This window comes from Misgurnus anguillicaudatus, chromosome 22, assembly GCF_027580225.2.
Source record: "Misgurnus anguillicaudatus chromosome 22, ASM2758022v2, whole genome shotgun sequence".
NCBI classification, from domain to species: domain Eukaryota; kingdom Metazoa; phylum Chordata; class Actinopteri; order Cypriniformes; family Cobitidae; genus Misgurnus; species Misgurnus anguillicaudatus.
This window is the reverse complement of record NC_073358.2, coordinates 18760798-18767546: the sequence shown is the minus strand read 5'-3', so window position 1 is coordinate 18767546 and position 6749 is coordinate 18760798. Positions and strand designations below refer to the sequence as shown.

Genomic DNA, 6749 nt, shown 5'->3' with positions numbered 1-6749 from the left:
AAAGTGTCTAGAAAGTGATTTTCGTTCCCACGTCTGGGCACTACTTTTTAAATGCATTTTTGCATAGACAACACCCTTTTAGACTTTATGTTAAAAGTTCTCCACAAAAAATCTTGCAGTTTTTTGTCACGATCCATAAATGTGTAGAACTGTAAATAAAAAAACAACTAAAATCTTATGCTGCTGGATTTGCTATTAACTTAATTTATTTTCATTTTAGCAACATAAAATCTCTCTCAAATTGACCTTTTTTACATGTAGCTAAACATCTGAGAAAGGTATTGGTGCATTAAACACTCAAATGCGAATGTAGGTCAAAAAATATAGCAAATATGTCTAAAATATGCTTTAACTTCATGGATTGACACAAAGCAAAATTAAACATACACATTGTAATTTTAGCAAAACTGTGTTGTAATATACATCAAAACTTTCAGTAGGCACTGTGTAATCACAGAAACATAAACAAGCAGCACACTTTGTCCCAAGTTTTCTAAAATCACTCAAAATGCGACCACCCCCCATTAATTATGAATAATGCCAAAAAGAAACAATTCCATAACAGATTCATCACAACTAAAAATGAGCTTAAGATAATGCACAGCACATCTTTCATCATAAGTATCATCATCAGAGCCATCATCCCATGTAGCTCTTTCCTCTGTTTCCTTTGAAACATTTGCACAATTTTGGCACCGACAAAAATCAGTACAAGAGAGTCTTGCAGACATACAGGAACATCTTCCAGTCTCACATTTTCCTTGCTTGCAACTGCAATGGACTACCTGCAAAACACTTTCGGGTGCAGGATTTCTAGTCATCCAGGTCACTGTTACTCCTCATCCTCGAGGTGGCATCCATTGCCAATGGGTGTAGGGGCACACATTATACCTTTCAGAGAATGTCTCATTATGGCTGCTTGGTAGTTTGCCCTTTTGGAGTGTTGATGCAGGGCATCACTTGTTGGGGGCATGGATAGTTCTGGCAAAGCCGATGATGCCATGCAGAATGCTTGTATCTTGCATCATTCACATTTTCGGCAGATGACTGGCCATAGAGGTGGCACACATATTTGCAAAGTATGTCAAAGGTAGACTGGTCCAGGTTAAAACTTTTACCCAGATTTGTAAATGCATTGAGGTATTCCTCTTTCTCACAAGCAACAGAAAATGCCTTTCTTTTGCCTTTGCCATAAAAGGCACTTGTAGAGTCACAACCTGAGAAGGTATGGATCCCAATAAGTGCCAAACACACACGAGTGCCAAGAGCTGATGACACCTTAGCCAAATCAATGATACTCTTTTTGTTGCCAACCCCTGTGAAAAGATACAACCTACATGGTAAATCTGGCTGCAGACTTAAAGCAATCACTGCCACATCAGTATCAGGGCTCTTGATGACTACAGTTTGATGTTCATTGGCAGCATGTTGTGCATGTAAAAACAACCTGGTGTCACATTACTCAGGATCACATGTCAGATCTTCAACAGCACTGAGAGTTTGTATACGGTGCATTACAGTCACGCAGTGACACAGGTCTCCATGTGCAATGTACAAGCTCAAGTCCTTACCCACAGTGGTAAGATCAGCATCTCGCCACACAAGATAAAGGAATTCTGCCAGAGCCTCTTTGTTTGTTCCCTCTGATAGAAACTTTTTCCATTGTGTTGGTGTCTTCTGATCACATCCAAAAATTTTCACCATTTGTGTACCACCACCAGCTCTACGTGAACGTTCTAGATTTTTAATACTCATTTCCGGATACTGGTCAATCACAAAGTCTATCCGTGTACAGTTGTGCTTCAGAGCAAGCTTGACTATGTACTGCAGTATGTGTCAGCGAGCTCTCCAAAGGTACTTGGTATGGACCTAATAGCTTGAATGACCGCCATACCATCAAAGAGAATAGCGCTATCTGCTGGAACTTTGTCAACTAAACATTCTCCACCTTTGGTTTCCAATAAATCCATAAGAGCTGATTTGTTTGTTTTAGCAAGTGAACCATCAGCATTGGCTAAAGGATATTACACAGTTCCCAAAGAGTAGGACAGAATTTCCCACAGCTCTATCTTTCTACTGTTACCTATGACAAGTAGTCTGGAGAATAGCTTCTTGTCGGCATGCAGAATCACTTCCTTGCCGGCTGTCGATTTCTTCTTTGTCTTTGCTTGATCACTGAAGGTCTTTAGTTTTTGTGTTTTGATGGGAGCAAATACATCAACTGATCGTGATATCAGTCTTTGGTCCATAAACTCTTTGACTGCATTTTCCCCCTTTTCCGGAGCTGTGAGCAAATCCCTCATGATTTCTTCAGCTGCGACTGTCCCAGAGCTAAGACACACAATGCCATCTTGGTGTGTGTCAAATGGATTCAGCATGCAATCTATAGTGGAAATTATTCTGGTCACAGCCTTTTCATCAGCATGAATTCGTGTGCGGTCAAGGTCTTTACGTTTCCTTATATCAGGAGTTTTACCTGCCATCGCCTCACATTGTCTTGCTATGGCAGCCCTTTCATGTTGAGACAATATCCAGCAATATACAGCAGCTCGATTCTGTGTTATCCCTGTCCAACCACCCTTTGTCTTAGAATCTCTGTTGCATGTTTGCTCAATGGCCTGGTCACAAGCAATTGAGGAAAATCCATGGACACTTTGACGTTGGACAGTCCACTGGCCTTTAACACTAAGAGGCTGTTTACACTTGGTATTAAGATGTGTTTTCATCGATCGGATCACAAGTGGACGAGAAAGACACATTACGTTTACATCTGGTATTTAAATCCGTCTCTTTTGTCCACTTTTGACCGCTTCTGTCCTGAATACTGTGAGGGGGTGGGCGAGTCTCTCTGCTGTCATTCAAACCCTAATTATTTTTTATATGGACGCAAACTAATATTATGTCGGAGTACGCTGCTTGTTTAGCAAGTAAACATGCTGCACAGAGTTTTGTACGTGTGTATGTAAGAGCTTTCTCTGAATTTTCAGCGCAATTGATGAAATAGGATCGCGCAACTTTCACACGCTTTCAAAATGAAACTACAGAGATCAGACGCTTTAGTTTTATCAATGAAAGGCTAAAAATAGCGCTGTTCACCGTATTTTCATGCCAGAATAAAAAAAAAGACATAAAACTTGTGTTTAATACCTCAGAATAGATAAATGGGCGGAGAGAAGGCGGTCGCGTGTGGCTGTTCGAACGCATTTAACCACATCTGCGTTCCGCAGCTCCAAAGCGATCCGATCGAAAGTGGTTTCGACTACCTCTGGATGTGGTTGAAAGTGATCGAAAGTGGACGCGTTCAAAACGTTTTGAACGCCGTTTACACTTAACGTCGTCCACTTGTGATCCGATCAACGAAAACGCATGTCAACGCCAAGTGCAAACAGCCTCCAAGCTCACTGTGGCAAGAAGGATGTGTGGGAGGCAAATTGACCATTTCCAGCCAGTATGAAGGTAAATACCTAGAATAATTTACACGATCATAAGCAAAAAACCATGGCATCATCAAGCGCACTGTTGACAGGTAAAGCTGCCAGTCCGATTCTCGTGTTGCTCTAACAAACAGAAGGAGTATCTGTACCATGTCGATGTATGAACTCCAGAAGGCAAATGTTGGGTTTTCTGCACTTCTTCTCTTTACAAACTAAACATATTTTGAACACATTTCATCAAATTTTTCATTTGCACACAGAACATCCATGGTTCTGTCCTGGAATGCACTTTTGATCTCATGAATGACATCCATACACTCATTTCTCTCCTCTGGTGGCAAAGAGTCCAAGAAGGTGAGAAATCTAATGCGTTGCAGACTCTCATATAGAAGTTTGTGCGCCCTCATGCTGCGGTTGTACTGTAGTGATGACCACTGATCACTCCACTGATGGATCCTGGGGCAACAACTTCAGACTCAATGAGTATGTCCTGCAGTCCTGCATCTCCAAACCGTTTTCCTAGAATGCTCAAGTAGGACATGCATGTATGAAACTCACCTAGTCTAATCACTATACGCTGAGTCAAGTCATTGTCTTTCCAGCGGATTTGCTGAGCTTTAGCATATATAGCTTGGTCAAAAACTAACACTATATGGTCCAATTCTAGCTGATCAGGAATTTGAACACTTCGCTTCAGAATTGTGTTTACTGTTGACATCTCTGTTGGTGAAGCCTCAATGACCGGAAGATAATACAGTGCTGACTTTTGCAGAGTGCCATCACCTTGAAGCAATGTATGGAAACCTGTCCAGCGTGGAAATTGTGGATCTTTCACCGTCTATGGATTAAAAAAAACATATGCCAGTTCAGTTTGTGCAGCAGACATTGTGTTCAACTTGTATGTGTCTACCTGTAATGGAACATTTTTATTATGAAACAAGTTCTGTGGTCCTTGCTTTTTAGACTGATGGTACTGTTCGATAGGGAGACAAGGGGGTGCTTTGAATGAGGAAACTCCCTTCTGTAGTGGTTGTCTGTTTGTTGTTGTCACAGGTTGAACTACAGAACTTTGCAGCATAATCCCATTTGTGTGGTGAGTAGTTCCACGACCTGATAATGTCTCCTCCCCAAAGTCAATATTGTCCCACACAAGTATTGTAGGAACCTTCTTTGAAAACCCGTTTGGTATTTTGTCTCTGCCCTCTACTAGTTGAAGTTGGGCAAGGCTACTGTCTAGACTGACAACTGTGTCCCATGATGCACAATGTCCTAGTCTATTTAGAAGTGACACAATCTTTGATGAACCTGTTTAATGGCGAATGGTTAGACCAAGACACAATGATTTGGGTGTCTGCCTCTGGCCCTTAGATGCAAGATACACAATGTCTTGACAAATAGGTATCACTTTTAGGTTCAAATCATCTGTAATATCAACATAATGGGCCAGTGTTGGTTCCTCAGTTGCCCCAATAATCCAGGAAATTAGATTGTACAGTTCGAGTGGCACAACAGATTTTGCTTCACTCACATTTAAATCATCTGACGTGGGTGGCCATGGACATGTCATATCGGGAGAGTCACATAGAAGCATCTTTAATATTAATGCTGCACTATAAAGTGTCCTTGTGTCCTCTGTAGTATTAATAGAGCCCACTGAGGTTTGTCTTTGAGGATCAGCTGTTTTACGTGACATGTTTTCACCGTCACTTTGGCTAGTTACCTCAGTTGACTCTGTTGTTTCCGTACCTGATGGATGAGGAAGCCTGTCGATCAGCTTATCTGCGGACAGTGTTTCAACAAAAACCAGCTCACTTATGTTCCGCTTGTTGGGTGAGTGAAACACCAGCTGGGGGAAATCACGACTCAACCTCCTCTTCAATTTATCTTGCCTGAAACAAAGATACACGAAAGGTGATCACAACAGTATAAATAAAGATATATTCCCACTGAAAACAACTTAATTAAAATACACTGTGTACCAGCTTCTACACGTTATAAAATATGTTTATGATTAACATTATTATAAATCCAATTTTGGTAAGAAAAAAATCAAAATTGCATAAACATTGTTTCCAAAGCTGTGTAATATATAGAAACTTGTGGTATTTTAATTACCTGTAGTTTGAAGCATCAAGATTTTAAAATATCCTTCTTAGCTGCATCCTTGTCAGCACCTCTTGGTTTACAATTATTCTATGACGGATGATCCTCTCACAGAAGATCTTGTAGCTGACATCGAAGGTTGGCTCATTTCTTAAAAGAAAACACAGAAAAGATTATATATTATATCACTTTGTGCCATAACTATTTCACTCTGGCTTCCATTTTAAATATACAATATTATAAGTGGCAAAAAAACATTTCTTGTTCATTCACCCTTCACAAACCACTACACATTTGATCATATTGAATTACTGTGAATTAATGAGTTGTGCAGTCAAAACTGTGTTTACAGACAAGTTATACAGACTATGCAGATTGTCAATGTTTTACCTTTGAAATTAATTTGTTATTATTATTTGATAATTCAATATATTAACTCACTGTTCTTCTGAGGTCTCAGTAACTGGTGGAGTAGACTTTGTCAAGAACCTGGTGTACTGTCTGTAACAGGACTTGTGGTATCGCACCTCCAGAGAGACGCAGTCTTTGTCTTGAATACACTGTAAAAAATTAGCTGTAATTATGCAGCTGGTTGCCAGTAACTTACTGTAGAAGATAAAAACTGAAAATGTTTCATGTTCATTTAACTTAAAACAAACTGTTGCCTGCAAATAACATAAATGTAAAATCTACAGTAAGTTACTGGCAGCTAGTTGCCAGTAATACCCAGTAATACTGTAATTTCTACAGAATTTTTTTACAGTGTATGCACAAGAATGCTAGTGTCTTCTTTCATCTCAGCAGCTTTCAGCAACTGGCCTGTAAATAAATATTATATAATATTATACATTACAAAACGAGATTGTAAATAAAAAACATTATATAAAAAATGTTAACCATTAAACAATATTGAGCATTTTGGTTGTAGCTGTATGCAAAACAATTAAAAAATTGTAAACATTAAATAAGTTATGCAATTGTCATTTAAATGTAGCCATGGTATTCAGCATATAGCATAAAACTTTAAAGTTTTTAAAAGTGTGTGTGTGTGTGTGTGTGTGTGTGTGTGTGTGTGTACCTGGTAATTATCACGTTGTGGGGACCAATTGTCCCCACAAAGATAGGAATACCAGTTTTTGTGACCTTGTGGGGACATTTTGATGTCCCCATGAGGAAACAAGCTTAAAAATCAAACGGAATGATGTTTCTTGA

At 39.4% G+C, this 6749-nt stretch overlaps 1 long non-coding RNA gene across 1 annotated transcript; it reads right to left on the bottom strand.

Moving 5' to 3' along the window:
• Positions 1-4657: 4657 nt before the first annotated feature.
• On the bottom strand, positions 4658-6343 carry LOC141358974 (uncharacterized). Its single transcript, XR_012365567.1, has 3 exons — positions 5979-6343; positions 5550-5687; positions 4658-5323 (listed from the first exon to the last, which is right to left on the bottom strand). It is a non-coding gene; the product is annotated as an uncharacterized lncRNA (long non-coding RNA).
• Between the last annotated feature and the right edge of the window lie 406 nt (positions 6344-6749).